Source organism: Liolophura sinensis, chromosome 9 (assembly GCF_032854445.1).
Source record: "Liolophura sinensis isolate JHLJ2023 chromosome 9, CUHK_Ljap_v2, whole genome shotgun sequence".
NCBI classification, from domain to species: domain Eukaryota; kingdom Metazoa; phylum Mollusca; class Polyplacophora; order Chitonida; family Chitonidae; genus Liolophura; species Liolophura sinensis.
Window position 1 is genome coordinate 7,336,444 of NC_088303.1, and position 18,201 is coordinate 7,354,644.

Here is an 18,201-nt window from a genome sequence, read left to right on the forward strand (position 1 = left end):
GGATTGATAAACAAACCTGATAGCCGAGCAAGGAAATGCCATTGGTAGTTAGAAATGACAAAGTCAGAGACTGAAGCATGTACAACTGGTAATGAGCTCTATCCCAATCAATCTTCAAGGACTGATACATCACTTTTCTATTCACCAAAATAAAGCGGCCTCTGGGCGAAAAGGAGTCCTCAGTTATGACGACATGTTTAAAGAATTTCTAGACACTACCAGAGTTTCCAAAAAAACAATATTACCCAGGAGAAAACAAAGTTGTACAGCTAATTTGAGCCTTGATTACAAGTGGCCAACCAAATCCTGACCAGTGAGATAGCAGACTCGAATCAATGAACCTCACTGTTTGCTTTCCATCAAATTTCACCTATGAACCTGGCTGGCCCGCGATCAGCGACGCCATGCTTGACACTTTACTCTTGTCGATTGGTATTTAACTCCACACAAACGTAATGACCAGGCAAGGAAAAGTGCGATCAGTTGTTAAACTTGACAGTGTCCGGCGACTAATTATCGATAACAACAATTCTACAATAACTCTTACCCTCAGTTCGTCTGTACTTGAGCCACATGTCAGAAAAAAAAAGCAAAATCAACCCAGATCTATCCCAGGTTAATGCAAGATCTAAGCTCAGACATTTTGGCGGCATACACACGTAGACCAAACATTCACAATATATCATTAGGCTCCATGCAATCATCAGTAATCTTATCCAAACGCATATTGCGTGAAGTAGAGGTTTTGGGTAACGGTGAGATATGTCCACCCAGAAACACGAGGTAACGGTGGTGTATGTCCACCCAGAAACACAAGGTAACGGTGGTGTATGTCCACCCAGAAACACGAGGTAATGGTGGTGTATGCCCACTCAGAAACACAAGGTAACAGTAGGGAGTGCCAACTTAAAACACGAGGTAACGGTGGGCTATGCTCACTCAGAAACATGAGGTAACGTTGGTGTATGCCCACTTGAAACACGAGGTAACGGTGCGGTATGCCCACTTAAAACACGAAGTAACGGTGGTGTATGCCCACTCAGAAACACACGGTAGCGGTGGTGTATGTCCACTTAAAACACGAGGTAACGGTGGTGTATGCTCACTCAGAAACACGACGTAACAGTGGGGTGTGCCCACTTAAAACACGAGGTAAGGGTGGTGTATGCCCACTCATAAATACGGGGTAACTGTGGTGTATGCCCACTCATAAACACGAGGTAACTGTGGTGTATGCCCACTCAGAAACACGAGGTAACAGTGGGGTGTGCCAACATAAAACACGAGGTAACGGTGGGGTATGCTCACAGAAACACGACGTAACAGTGTGGTGTGCCCACTCAGAAACATGAGGTAACGGTGGTGTATGCCCACTCAGAAACACGAGGTAACGGCGGTGTATGCCCACTCATAAACACGAGGTAATGGTGGTGTATGCCCACTCATAAACACGAGGTAACGGTGGTGTATGCTCACTCGTAAACACAAGGTAACGGTGGTGTATGCTCACTCAGAAACACGAGGTAACGGTGGCGTATGCCCACTCAGAAACACGAGGTAACGGTGGTGTATGCCCACTCAAAAACACGAGGTAACGGTGGTGTATGCCCACTCATAAACACGAGGTAACGGTGGTGTATGCCCACTCAGAAACATGAGGTAAAGGTAGGGTATGCCCATTTAAAACACGAGGTAACGGTGGTGTATGCCCACTCATAAACACGAGGTAACGGTGGTGTATGCCCACTCAGAAACACAAGGTAACAGTAGGGAGTGCCAACTTAAAACACGAGGTAACGGTGGGCTATGCTCACTCAGAAACATGAGGTAACGTTGGTGTATGCCCACTTGAAACACGAGGTAACGGTGCGGTATGCCCACTTAAAACACGAGGTAACGGTGGTGCATGCCCACTCAGAAACACAAGGTAACGGTGGTGTATGTCCACTTAAAACACGAGGTAACGGTGGTGTATGCCCACTCAGAAACACGAGGTAACAGTGGGGTGTGCCAACATAAAACACGAGGTAACGGTGGGGTATGCTCACAGAAACACGACGTAACAGTGTGGTGTGCCCACTCAGAAACATGAGGTAACGGTGGTGTATGCCCACTCAGAAACACGAGGTAACGGCGGTGTATGCCCACTCATAAACACGAGGTAATGGTGGTGTATGCCCACTCATAAACACGAGGTAACGGTGGTGTATGCTCACTCGTAAACACAAGGTAACGGTGGTGTATGCTCACTCAGAAACACGAGGTAACGGTGGCGTATGCCCACTCAGAAACACGAGGTAACGGTGGTGTATGCCCACTCAAAAACACGAGGTAACGGTGGTGTATGCCCACTCATAAACACGAGGTAACGGTGGTGTATGCCCACTTAGAAACATGAGGTAAAGGTAGGGTATGCCCATTTAAAACACGAGGTAACGGTGGTGTATGCCCACTCATAAACACGAGGTAACGGTGGTGTATGCCCACTCAGAAACACAAGGTAACAGTAGGGAGTGCCAACTTAAAACACGAGGTAACGGTGGGCTATGCTCACTCAGAAACATGAGGTAACGTTGGTGTATGCCCACTTGAAACACGAGGTAACGGTGCGGTATGCCCACTTAAAACACGAGGTAACGGTGGTGCATGCCCACTCAGAAACACAAGGTAACGGTGGTGTATGTCCACTTAAAACACGAGGTAACGGTGGTGTATGCTCACTCAGAAACACGACGTAACAGTGGGGTGTGCCCACTTAAAACACGGGGTAACGGTGGTGTATGCCCACTCATAAATACGGGGTAACTGTGGTGTATGCCTACTCATAAACATGAAGTAACTGGTGAATGCCCACTCAGAAACACGAGGTAACCGTGGGGTGTGCCGATATGAAACACGAGGTAACTGGGGGTATGCTCACAGAAACACGACGTAACAGTGGGGTGTGCCCACTCAGAAACATGAGGTAACGGTGGTGTATGCCCACTCAGAAACACGAGGTAACGGTGGTGTATGCCCACTCAGAAACACGAGGTAACGGCGGTGTATGCCCACTCATAAACACGAGGTAATGGTGGTGTATGCCCACTCAGAAACACGAGGTAACCATGGGGTGTGCCCACTCATAAACACGAGGTAACTGTGGTGTATGCCCACTCGTAAACACAAGGTAACGGTGGTGTATGCCCACTCAGAAACACGAGGTAACAGTGGGGTGTGCCCACTTAAAACACGAGGTAACGGTGGTGTATGCTCACTCAGAAACACGAGGTAACGGTGGTGTATGCCCACTCAGAAACACGAGGTAACGGTGGTGTATGCCCACTCAGAAACACGAGGTAACGGTGGTGTATGCCCACTCATAAACACGAGGTAACGGTGGTGTATGCCCACTCAGAAACATGAGGTAAAGGTAGGGTATGCCCATTTAAAACACGAGGTAACGGTGGTGTATGCCCACTCAGAAACACGAGGTAACGGTGATGTATGCCCACTTAAAACACGAGGTAACGATGGGGTATGCCCACTCAGAAACACGAGGTAACGGTGGTGTATGCCCACTCAGAAACACGTGGTAACGGTGGAGTATGCCCACTTAAAACACGGGGTAACGGTGGAGTATGCCCACTCAGAAACACGAGGTAACGGTGGTGTATGCCCACTCAGAAACACGAGGTAACGGTAGGGTATGCCCACTCAAAAACACGAGGTAACGGTGGAATATGCCTACTTAAAACACGAGGTAAGGGTGGGGAGTGTCCATTTAGAAAGACGGGGGATGGTCTAATCCAACTTCGGGCAGTGAATTCAATTAAATAACCTTTAAATTAACGAATCAGTCAATCACGTTTACTTCGGTGCAAAAGGTCAAAGTACGGCCTTATTCAGTTTATAAATGTGCATACTCACATCGTTTGATCAAACAGTCTTAACAGATGATAATGCTGACAGCGAAACCCAACTTAGAGTGAAGCCACAATCAATTAACCTGGCACTAAGTCGTTCCAAACTAAAATTAAAATAAGTGTTTGTAGCCCGGTATTGGGAACACGCTATACTGTCAAGAAGGTTAAATTGTCAAATCATATAACATCATCTGGAACAAATACGATAAGGTGTAATTAGAACATACATCTGGCATGCAGGCTTTGAACCAGAAGCAATGAACATCTGACCCAGACTTTAAAATTACAGTGGTCCGGTTTACGACAGGAGTAAAACGGGTACAAACAAGGCAACATATTCTAAATATAGACAAAATGAGAATAAAAGTGATCAACTGTGTTTAAACTTGCAGTGAAATTGGGCAATGTGTTATCCCAAGACCAATTACACTGTGAGATAATCAACGTTATACTGCTCAGCTTAAAACAGACTTTTTTAAGTGGGAAAGTTTCTGTAGCGTATTTCCACACGCAAATTTGCAACACATCAGATTTATAGGACTAAATCTTACATATTCTGCTTGTTTATTGCACGGACGTATGATAAAACTCTCCACAGCTGACAACCTGGGGGACACGAAATTGCAACATGGACAATACAAGAAAAAGACATTGGCAAGAAAATTGGGTGACCCCTAACACTTTTTGTAGATCATTTTGTTGAAGACGCATGCAATTTAAAATCAGCGGGAAATGACAGTGGGTCGTATAATTTGAATATCGGTTATAGGATCCTGTATAGGAGATTCAATACTTCGAGCAAAAAAAGCAATGCAATATTTTAATTGAAATTGCCACCGCTTAAAGGACTGGGTTAAGATGCTCGCTAAACTGAAAACCTCACGTATCACAGAATTTTAATTTCTTTCATCGTTTAAAGTGGGTGGGGTTTGGTGGGTTTTTTTTAAGAAATTGTTAAGTATGACATTATAGTTTGGTTCAAGGTTGGAAAGCTTCATTAAAATTTGGACACAAGTCTACGCAAGAAGCTCCAACACACACGCTCCAACGGGAAGCTCCATTAATAGACCTACACCAGTCATTTACCGATATCCGTTGCTGCAAAAGCATAAACGTTCCATGTGTTTGTCAGCTCATGCGAGCGACTGTCGGAGTACAAGGATATTGCCTTCTGAGTTACATACACCGAATTCTTGGCAGAATGAAGTGCCTTAATTAGCGCTACTTCATCTTTTCCTGGTAGTCTTTACACATGATTCTTCACATAGTCAATTTATAACCATAGCACATAAGCACTATGGAAGCAGACAAGCTAAGCTGATTGCAACGGTTTCCAATGGGGCAAAATCGCACTGACAATACCCTCAGGAAACTTGATTTACATGGCTTAAATGTGAAACAGTGTCATCTGAAATATGTCCCCTCACAATAACATGTCTATATTAAAATGGAAAGATTTTTACAAATTCATGTGGCTTACATTATGTGAAATTTAAAAACTCTAACAGTGGTACAAAAATGAAGTGATAAATGTCTGATGATTATATCTGTCCTGCTTACATAAGTGAAATTTCACTGCGTCTATGCTGCTAACATAGGTCTGTGGCCCTTGCATGGTGTACTTAGCCTCCCCAAAGCCTAAACTCTTTTCATTGCTTTATGTATTTATACTGTTTCTAGACGTGTGATGTCAAATACATTCTTTTCCTAATTCTGGTAAAGTCTTGGTGTCAAGATCTGTATAAGCTTCTACAATATACACTTTTCCAACTGTTTATAATAGAAATCTGTTAGTGAGAACAACTGACAAGATTATTTCAACTCTTACATATGACTTCATACCAACTACTGATATGTATCAACAGCGACTTCATACCAGCTACTGGTGTATATCAACAGCCTTTGGTAAGAAACTGACGCACTTTCCCACTTCCACTTTTGCAAACCAAAGCTATTTTAACGTGTATTCCGATCTGTTTCTAGACAAAAGGCCTTGAACCAAGCTGTAAGATGTATGATCATCTAAATTACCTTGTCTGACGGAATGAACACATCTTGAAAATAGTGAACGTAAATGATAAACATTTTATACAATCTACGTATAATGAAGACAATTCCTGCACTGATGAAAGTAATATGTAATTAACAATGTCTATACATGCCTGTTCTCCCTGCAACAGGTGCCAAATGGTTCAAAAGATTAGTCAACATGGAGAAAGAAAGGATGAGAAAGAAAAAAATGTGAGGTAAACTTAGGACGCTGTTTACACATGGTCCGTGTTTATACTGAGAGAAAGAATAATGATATATACAATAAAACATTAAACCTAAGTTTGTCTATAACGCACTTTAAACCCAACTAAAACATTCGTGCTTCTAGGTTAATTATCTCAAGCAAAACGAAACACATACCCAACTCCTTAAGTATTTCTAAATGCGTTTACACAATATTTTGCTTTCTCGTTCTGTTTTAAGCTGTAAATGAATACGAATGGAAGTATTTCAGTACTTCGCAGTATAACGGTAAAACGGTAAACAGCGCATTACCTTGGCGTTTTTTACACAAAATACAGGACGGTTTTGATTTATTTGACGTGATAGTTTTTTTTTTCCTTTCCTGTACAAACCATCCGCTTAAAGTTGCATGATAGCTGTATGCCTTACCGCTAATTGTTGATTCTGGTATCCAGCATCTGTGGCATATCTCACCTTTCCTAACCACAAACCAATCCATCTCACCACGTAAGAAAACGCCCTTAGGTGCACACGCATTAAATAGGCCATCTTGCGCCATCGTCTCCGGGAGCCAGATTGAGGAGTGTGAATAGGCATAATTCTGCTGGTTTGTGGACTGTTTTGATGAGTTTGTATGATATTTAGAGTCTAAATGTAAACTTGAATCTTCAAAGAAATACTGAATTATTTGATTATTATTTGACTGGTGTTTTTAGTACGTCGTACTCAAGAATATTTCACTGATACGACTGCGGCCAGCATTATGATTATTTGGCCTTCTCATCGACGGATATGTGGCCATCTTATTTGAGGAAGACATTGGACTTGCTGGCACGTCACCTACATACAACTGAACAGCTACAGGTGTCACTGGCTTAGCAGCCATCTATATTCTCCAAGGAGAGAGGCCCACCTGAAAAATGTCTTCATCTGACGTTTTGTGATAAGTCTGTTTTATTGCACAGGTTATGCATAGATTGATACTAATATCATCTGCAGTTCACGATTTCCCGGAGATATTCAATCTGTAGTAGGTGTTAGTCTAACGAAAATGAAATAGAGCAATTTACTTTGATATATCCATTTGTTCTACCAGATGTCCGTTAATTTAGAAGGCTACATGAAGCCTGTGTGTTATACAATATAGTTTAATAGTTCGTGCTTAAATGATATAAAATAAAATATAAAATACATATGAACCAGATTAGAAATTTGATTCTGCTACTGATCATACAGTGCTGCATGGCCATTATACCTGGCACGTGAAACTTGCTGACTATCAAGTGGACTTCCTATTAAACGTTCTGGTAAGATTTTATAATGTTTTTGACTTTTCACTCCGTAACAATGTAGACCACAAGGTTATAACCCAACACCCAGTAGATCCTTTAGCGCAACGCTTGTCATTTAAAAATAAAGAAAGAAATTTATCACTATAGACTCTTACCTTTAAAGCACAAAGGAATGAGTTCAAAATTATTGGGCTTGCACATCGTTCTAAATGTAACCACTAATAACTAATTAACTGGCATCGAGGTGTCTCCCATGGCACTTACGTCTATACAGAACGTCAATCTCCACAAACATAACCCAGTCAAAGCAACAAATATCTTGTAAATAACAGTTCTTAACAAGCTAGCCCCCAAGTTTGCCGGATCATGTCTTTTATTTTGAGAATAACACTTGACGCCGGGTAGGTTAGAAACCACATTTGAAAATGTTCGATCCAGGTAAAAAGCTTGTATCTTAACGGTATTCCTGTGAGGTTGGCAAGGCACATGGGATAGGCTTAAAATAGTTTGGTTAAGTTTGTTTAGACTGACGATCTGTGTAGATGTATGTGAAGTCACAGAGGAGATACCTAGATGCGAGTTACTTAGTAACCGGGTGATACTGTTAGAAAGATCTTTAAGAACTATACATTTTGGCACATTCATTTATACTTGAAAAGTAAGCGGACATTGTAATAAATGTATTACTTTATTGTTAGATACAAACGCTACGCTAAAGACTACTGACAGCTGACATACAGTCGTATGGTTTTTGACTGCGGTTTCAAGGTTTGGTTAGAGGCCATTCTTCTCGTTTTAAGCAGTAATTTTATAATCGGGAGATGTACGCTCTGAGGGGAAGGAATACCCATCCACCATGTTCTCCTGGCAAGAGGTTGTAATAGGCAGCACATTACCAAATACCACACTATCACCAATTATAGGTACATTTTTGTTATATCGCTTTACTCCAAACTGATGAATTTTTGAATATGCGTTCATTGGGAATAAGCTCTTTGGGTGGAGTACAGCACACCATCCTTGTAGAAGACAAGCGATCTTCAACGAAATTAGACTGCGCAAACGGCCACATCAGCGTCGTAAACCGCTTATTGTCTTTAGGACCCCACAAACATTGAGAGCGGATAAAAGTCCACATGTTAATGCATGCTGGAATGACTCACATGTGCTCTAGTATCCATTTTTGACTGACTTCGGGTCTCCAGTTTGATGATAGTCAAAATTTACCGTTCAAGTACATGCACCGTGACATACAAATTTTATCTTTTGTGCATGGTAGTTTGAGAAACCCTCCACGTATGTGCACCCTGAAAAGAGCTACATCTTTTGTTACGCAATATTTTGGCATTCTTTTCACAATTTAGTTTTTATGAAAACATAAGTTTTGTCGCATATCTTGATTTCATGACAATTTGTCGAGGATAATAATTTAGGTCCTTTCTCTATATTTTGAGGGTGTGTCAAACACCCAGTATTTCCTTCCGGTTATCACCATGATAACGTCACGCTGAACACAGTGCGGCTGCAGTGTAACTAATTGCAATATAATTCATTTCCAACGTAACAATGGCTCAAGGTTTTCCTTCACACTAGCGGCCCTTCACGGGATTAAAAATGATGCCGCCTTACCTGTTCGACTGTTTATTGTCATCACTCCGTTCATGAAACGACTGCGAACGCTGTGTCTCTTTCTTATCTGGTGCTCCCTGATGGATATTAAGCCTTGTTTTTTCGTTGGCGTTGCTTACGCAGTTCTTATGTAAAAGATCGAATGTAACTGCGGATATCGTGCATCAGCAAAAAAGCACATGATTAAAACAAGAACATTGATGCATTTTGTCTCGTGAGATGCGAATATTAAAACCTCGTGATAATCATTTGCTAGGTGAGTTTTTGAAGTAAACGTTGTCCCTCGTTTTACATGTGTCTGCTTACTAATTAAGTTTTTTGGAAGGGGAGGGCGGGCTAATTTAGACATTGCACTGATACACAGTTTTACGGATGGATACAACCACGCTGTATCATATACCAGACAAAACCAGTCATAGCCAAGTTGGCCTGATTTAACTCAGATTTATTGACCATTGATTTTCCGTCATTCATGTGTCTTACAGCCTATCCTATCGATGCCGTCTCGAGATGCAACGATTGTGAAAAAATGGCTCAGCAAAAGTCGTACATTATGGATGTCAAGAGAACCATCGTAGATTATAACGTACGTTTGCCAGAACACGTGGAGTAAGAGGCATGGTATAGGATAGGTGAGGAGATACATCCAATGCAGGAGAATCACAGGCTTTTTTGTCTTTTGGTTAAAGTTCAGCTTTTGTTATTTTATCAACCACGTAAGTGACACTTACACTGACTACGCTTTATACCGATGCAATCTGCTTTTTGAAATGAGGTAAACGTGTGTCAAGTCTAATCTACCGAACCGGAGGTATATCGTTCTAAAAGGCCATCTGATCCACAGAACAATTTATACCATACGATCGTCTAATTCACACGACCTTGGACTCCAAACGACCAGGAATGCCATTCGACCATCTGATCCAACCGGCCATTTATACCATACGACGATCCCCACGACTTTCGGATCCACTTGACCATTTGTGCCTTTGAACAACCTGGTCCACAGGACCATTTACACAATTCGACCAGTTGGTCCACAAAACATTGGGGTCCATTAGTGAAACGCGACCATCTAATCCGCATGACCATTTGCACCATAACACCATCTGATTTAAACCACCGTGGGATTCACGCGACCATTTGTGCCATACGGCTATCTTGTCCACAGGGCCATTTGTACATGTACCATACAACAGTCTGTGGCACACGCCCTTGGGATTCACATGTGCATTTGTACCATACATCCATTTGACTCACACGACGATCTGTCATATAGCCATCTTATCAACCGTCTGATCTGAGGATCAGACTTTGGGTTCCACATGCCCATTTGCACCATATATTCATCTGATCCACACAAATATCTGTGCCATCTGTGCAGTCCGCATGTCTATTTATATCATACAACCGTCGGATTCACACGACCTTGGAATCCACATGCCCATTTGCACCATACACTCATCTGATCCACACGATCTTGAGATCCACATGCCCATTTGCACCATACACTCATTTGATCCACACCACACTGGAATCCACATGCCCATTTTCACTATACACCCATCTGATTCACACGACATTGGAATCCACGTACCAATTTGTGCCATACACTCATCTGATCCACACGACCTTGGAATCCACATGCCCATTTACACCATACACCCATCTGATCCACACGACATTGGAATCCACATACCAATTTGTGCCATACACCTATCTGATTCACACGACCTTGGAATCCACATACCAGTTTGTACAATACACCCATCTGATCCACACAACCTTGGGTTCCACACGCCCATTTTACCATACACCCATCTGAATTACACGACCTTGGAATCCACATGCCCATTTTACCATACACCCATCTGAATTACACGACCTTGGAATCCACATGCCCATTTTACCATACACTCATCTGAATTACACGACCTTGGAATCCACATGCCCATTTTACCATACACCCAACTGATGTGCACGTTATTGGGATCCATGGGATCATTTGTTCCAGAATACATTCGGATCTACAAGACCATCTGTACCATATGACCACCCGGTTCACATGGCGTCGGACCCACACGATAACGTGGTGTTTTTGTTTTTTGGAAAAACACCTACGTGTACATGCACACCTGATCAGATCCTACAAAAATGGTGGAATTATATGTGAAATGGAATGAATGATTTCGTTTCTTATCTCCTAAAAAACAAATAAAATAAAATCAACCAGCAGAAGACTGTTGCATGACGCATGTTCTCATCATTTTTTCTTTGTCCCTTATGTATACTGTACAAAATATGAACCATGGTGTAGTTAGGCTAACTAATGCCAGGGGAGTTATATGTCATAGCTGTAGTGTTGTTACCATAAATCATCATCCTTACTAGATAACGGGTAGATTGTTGTCGACCACTTACCAGTAATGATCAAAGCAAAGGTATGGTGGACAAATGGGGAAATGAGGAAATAAATTACTCTCACATTGTTTACCAGCTGTTCATATAAAATGTGGGTTTGCTTTAACTATTGACCTGCGCCAGCCTGAAACTGCAACACGCCAGAGCTTTCCTAGGACACGTTATGGCTAGCCTTCACAAGAGAGCATTAGCAACATTTGTTTACTATGTCTTTGTAAATGGCGAGGAAATTTTTCTATGACTTTACCAGACGATCATTGTTGAAGTACAATTTAAAATATATCACTTTTTTCGTGATAAGTTTGCTGGACTAATTTAGACGTAAGAATGAATGAACGAATGATTATGGTTTTAACGCCACAACGGCAATATTTCAGCCATATCGTGGCGAGAGCAAGGTCGAAGCACGAGGCGATTGAGGTTTCCGATATGGAGAGGAAGCGTCACTGTTCGTAAATCTTATGGGTGGTCATCTTAGCGACACGTACATATCTACACACTCTACAACGAAATTAATACAAGGTATTAACGCTATCCAACAAGATTACATATATCGTGATTTGAAACCAGCATTTAAAATTCTGACACCATCTGATATTATGCATCGGTAAGGCAAAGTGTCTTCTTTATCTGGTGTATATTGGATTAGATAAGTCAGAGTTGTCACGTGTCTCCTAATCTCTATGGTTTACGCTGCGTTTTTTTCTCAGTAGATCGTTGTTCTTTTTGACCAACTTTTGCATCAGATAGTGAAAGCGTGTGGCTTTGTTGATACCAGATCGTTGTTTTTTTGAAACACGAAATGTTTCCTACCTCTACTCCCAACAAGGAGAGGTTCGTTTGGTTTTCATTATAGTCATTCGAAATTTTTACCAAAGGGCTGTTTGCTTGCCTGGTATTACACAGCGTGGCAGTTTCTTTTATTTACCGGTATTCACATTTTCACCAAATGGACGTGTACTTGTCTGATATTATACAGTGGCACCATTTGGTTTGGCTACAGGTTTTTGCCTGTTTTACAAAAAGGATGGGTGCTTGCCTAATATTGCACATACAGACTTAATGCCCACTGACTTCCCTAATTTCCGCCAAACTCATAATTTATGAATTATAACGTACGTATGTCAGAACACGTCGATGTGAGCTGGAGGCATAGATTAATGATAAATAGGGTAGCTCGGGAATTGTGTCCAATGCAGGAGAATAACAGGGTTAGTTATAGTTCAGCTATTCTTATATTGTCTACCAACCACAAAATTTAAGCAGATACCGAAGCAATCCTCTTTTTTACAATCAGCTAGACGTCTGTCAAATCTAATCTATAAGGACGCCTAAAAGACATATCGTTCTAGATATTCCACACGTCCATTTATGCTATACGACCATCTGACACACGACCATTTGTACAACACCATGCGACGATCTGATCCACACGACCTTTGAATCCTCCTCACCATTTGTATCACACGACCATCTGATTCACACAACCTAGAGACCCCTACGATCAAATGGTGTTCTTTACAAATCACCTAATTACATCAAACAACATTGGTGGAACTGTACATGAAAGTCAAAAAATAAAATTCAACCAGTAGATGTTTGTCGCACGATGCAGTAGATGCTTGTCGCATGATGCAGTAGATGCTTGTCGCGTAATGCATATACTCAAACCACCTCAAACCATATAAAGTCACTGACTTTGTTTGTCAACGACGTATGCTGTACATGAACGATGGTGTATTGGCTGACTAATACCGGGACAGTTATAAGTCATGGATCTTGTCTTCCTTGTTAGCACAAATTAGCTCCATTACTAGTCAGCGGCTAGATAGTTGTTGTCCCGTCATCAATAACGACCATCGCAAACGTACAACTACTGGGGATGTCAATTGTCGCCTGGGCAAATAAATGACTCCCAATTCTCTGCCATTTGTTCATATAAAATGTGAGTTTGCTTAAACTATTTACCAGCAAAAGTCTGAAACTACATGTAACACGCGTTATGGCTAACTTTCGCAAGAGAGTGTTGGGAACATTCATTAACTATGTTTTTATAAATGGTGCTGAAAGTTTCATGACTTTAATACAGGACAATTTGTGAAGTTGAAATAAAAATATATCAGTGATTACGTTCACCTTGGCTTAAGTAAGTTACAAGTGAGATCTTCACCAGCTGAAGGCCGGCATCTAGGCAATGTTACAAGATGATCTCTAATTTGCATAAACGTACGTAATAATTTTGCCGTCAAGATATGAGATAAACCTAATCAACACAGCGTGCTCACACTAGCGTTTGCCATAGTAACCAAGGCTATGTTGGATTTTTCTGGATTTTGTGTTTTAACAAATGCACGCAAGAAGATGCAAACTAGCCCATCAGTAATATATCAGTTTCTGAAGAGAACTTCAATAAGTATCTTGTTTGATGTGTCGACAGAAAAGTTAATTCTGCTTGCATTTTTTAAAATTCCAGTACCTGAGAAATTTTAGAAATTTATAAAATAGTGATTTTGATTGATTGCTAACCAACTGAGCCACCGAGGCCCATTAGAAGTTTTGAAATGTTCGTAACTATTATCTCCTTCATTATTATCACTGTTAACTGGTAATTTCAAAATGTTTAAACGTTTCCCTAATAGTATGCAAAAACTGACGGCATAATCATTTTGGATTATACTCGACCAGATTGATGCGTATTTCTGTTCGTTGTGACAATTAAATACATGAGTTACTCCCCATACGAGTTACTTCCCAACACACAGTTTTCTGACGAGCTCTACACAGATCTAGGTATTGGGACTAATCAATATGAATCCCATGTAAATATGACACATACAAGGCAGAATAATGTTAAGAACAACTCTACAGACGGCGCGAAATCATTAGTGGAAGATATTTTGGCAAAATCTGACTCTGACACATTGATTTCGCTGAACAAAGGTGGTGAACGTAGCCAGTCATTTCCAGAGATGGCGAAGGCACAGACACAATTGGGACAATCAGGTGTCTCCAGCCCTGAATTCCTGGAACTTAAATCCCTATTAACAGGTATGGGGGATAGCATAAATGCTAAATTAGATGAATTTATGGATTCGATAAGTTCAGAACTGAATGAGATGAAAGGACGTGTAAGCTGGGTTGAAGACAAAGTGAACTCGAATGATCTCAAAGCCACAAGTGAAAAGTTTACAGCGGTGAATAAACACCTTCAGTCACGGGTTGAACAGCTTTAAAAGCAGATCTTACTAAAGGAAATTCATGATTGTAAACTGAACCTGTTGTTTTATGGTATACCTTAGGATAAAGACGCAGTGACCAACTCTATGATAACTGAGTAATACTGACAAACCTTACTGATCATTTCCCAAGTTTTCATGTCTTGAAGTCTGACCTAAAGCAAAACCCTATTCCAAAACCCATCAAATATCGACAGATCACTTCTGAAAATAAAGATTTATTTATCCGTCGCATTTCTGAAACAGAATGGAGTTCTGTGTATTCCGAGGAAGGTGTCAGTGAATCACTGTCTTATTTCATGGATATATTTAACCATATCTATGATTAATGTTTCCCCGAAATTACGCTAAAATCTCCTGAGGCTACCTGGGTGATGCTACCCCTAATGATTTTTGTTTCGATAATATAAGCCCACTTAATGTATAAGCCCACCAAACAGTTATAACGGATCTTAAATCCGCAGTCCCTGGATTAGATGATATACGGATGTCTCTTGTTAAATTAGCTTCGGAACCACTATCTTACCCTCTCGCTCATATTATGAACCTATCCTGTTCTTCAGGACAAGTGCCAGGCAGCTTAAAATCGGCTAAGGTAACTCCTGTGTATAACTCAAATGATTCACACAACTTCGAACATTATCGTCCCATTTCTATTCTGCTTTGCTTCAGTAAAGTCCTTTAGGAACTCTCTGCCACGATGATGTTCAAATTTCTGGACTCGAACAATGTACTCGCAGAGAATCAGTATGGTTTCAATTTATCATTAATTGTATGATAAATAAATCCAAGCATAGGAAAGTAAAAAAAAAATCACCGTAGCAGTCTTTCTAGATCTATCAAAAGCCTTTGATACAGTTAAACATGATATTCTGCTGTTGTAGTTATCACACTATGGCTTTAGAGGTATATCTAATAATTGGTTTAATAGTTACCTCTGTGGCCGTTTCCAGAAAGTAGCACATTATGGTAAACTCTCGGAAACAGAACCTATCTTGTTTGGAGTACCACATGGTTCGATATTAGGACCGACTCTCTTTATATTATATATTAATGATATCGTTAATGTATCTAATCTGTTAGATTTTATCTTATTTGCTGATGACACCAGCGCCACTTATTCTGACACCGAAGCAAACGCTACTGTAGACATTATGTCTCTTGAGATGGACAAGATATACACGTGGTTATGGAGCAACTGTCTTTTACTCCATCTCATTAGCCTCAATCTAGACGGATTACGCATTCCTTATCCTCATTATTAATTTTGAATATTGCTATAGAACGCGTGTCTCAATTTTTTTTAATTTCTCGGTATAATCTTTAGCGACAAGTTAAATTGGAAAAGTCATATTCAGTACATCTGTGGGAAAATTTCCAGAAATATTCTTATCATCAACTACATTAAATTCTCTATCAATAAAAAGAGTCTATTTGTTTTGTACTATTCCTTGATTTATCCATACTTTACATATGGCAATTTCCTTTGGTGAAATACTTTTCCATCTCATTTTAATCCTTTCGTAATTCTTCGAAAAAAGAGCACTACGTACACACTTTCCCACAGATTGGAACACACCGTGCCTCTCTTTGCCGAACTAAATTTGCTGACTTCACATCAAATAGCCACTTTTTCCTGACTACGGTTTGTTCACACCTATATATACCACTATGAAAACATCTCTACAAGTTTTTCCGGTTATTTTCTGAGGCAGTCTGAAGTTCAGCAATACAATACATGTGGTCGGCAACTAAGACTTATATAAGCCTATATTTTGGTCCACATTTTCTTATTATTTACTTAAAATAATTCAACCACATGGATGGAATAAGTTGCCTCTATTACTCAAAACAACAGAATCATCTTCGCCATTCAAATCTCGTCTAAATTCGTACTTAGTATAGGTACTATTTCTGCGGTTATTCTCTCTTAGGTCGTCTCGGGTTAGGCTTATACATATTAGTTTATCATTATTTACTTATCTATGTATTTTATTCTCCTGTATATGGTATTATCATGGCTTTAGTCTTTGTTTGTATAGGGATATATCAGGCTCAACCGAGCCCTATTCCCGCCGACGATTTATACTGTCTATGACTATGTATACTGTATGTGTTAGCGAAAAAATATTGAAGTGAAAAAAAACTATGCTCCATCCACTAAAAATAATATAGCAAACTCATTTAATCCGATATGCGTGTAGCCTAAATATGCATTGCCCCAGCGTGGTCTCTCGGGCTAAAAAAATGGGGCCTCAGCCCTCTAGGCAAGCTTGTCATAGAGGGCGACTAACCCAGAGCTCTCGTCTGTGGAACCAGTGAATATAATAGGTTCACAACCTTCTTGGTTGTGTAAAAGGCAAGGGCGGATGAGGGTGTGTTGGTCTTGCGAGATCCCCACACCCAACACTCCACTTTGACCCTCTGCGTGGCCCCAAAGGGTCTCCATAACACTCGTTAGACAATATATGGTTTTTCTCAAATTTTGTTTGCGGGATTACGTTTGAGGAGGTGGTTCATGGGTAAATCGAAAATTCATCCATTTGTATTAAAAAGGGCTTTGTAGGGCGCAGCTGGTACATCAAAAAACTTACGATCCTGAGACATTAGCATTAAATGTTTCCCAAAACAGCAATTAAAACATTTAGTAGCTTTAAACAAATTAACTAGTATTCCTGTTTTTACATCCCCTCACAATTGACTGAACAGCTGCCAATGATCAATATTTCATTTATCTATCAGAAAATTAAATATGCACAGAACTGAAATCACATGGTGATACCAGAGTAAAATGCTTCACTACAAAGAAATCTGGTAGAATCCTTGAACTAAATACATATCTTCTGACCTTCAATAGTAAATCTCTTTCGTCGTATATCTACATTGGCCCGTATACGGTTAATGTGGACTATATTCCTAACCTGACAAGTTGTTTCAACTGCCAAAAGTTTGGTCACGGCAAAGGCCAATGTAAAATTAAACTGGTTTCTTTCCGGTGCAGCAGTAGCAGCACAGTTAGGTGTGCAATTGCAGTGGAGATCGCATGGCTTCCTCCAAGGACTGTCCATTTTTCGTCAAAGAAAATAAGATAATCAATATTAAAGTCTAAAACAGTATATCTTATCAGAAAGGCCGCAAATTATTCTCATCTAAAAGTGAACAAAAGTCAGCCTCCACAGTTCATTCCTTTCTTTTAAAAAGGGCTCTCCAGGGTGTAGTTGGAACCTTAAAACACATGAAAAAAGTTAGACGGGAGAAATTCTCATTGAATGTCTAGGCCAACAACAATTAAGAAATTTATTTTCTTTGAAAAAAATTTCGGACATACCTGTATTTACATTCCCTTACAATTCCTTGAAAACCTGTAAGGGAATATTTTGTGACAGAATCAAGATATGATTAGACTTTCAGAAAAAGAAATCTACAAAGAACTATATATTTATATAAGAGTTAAATGTTTCACAACGGAAGAAAGCTGGTAAC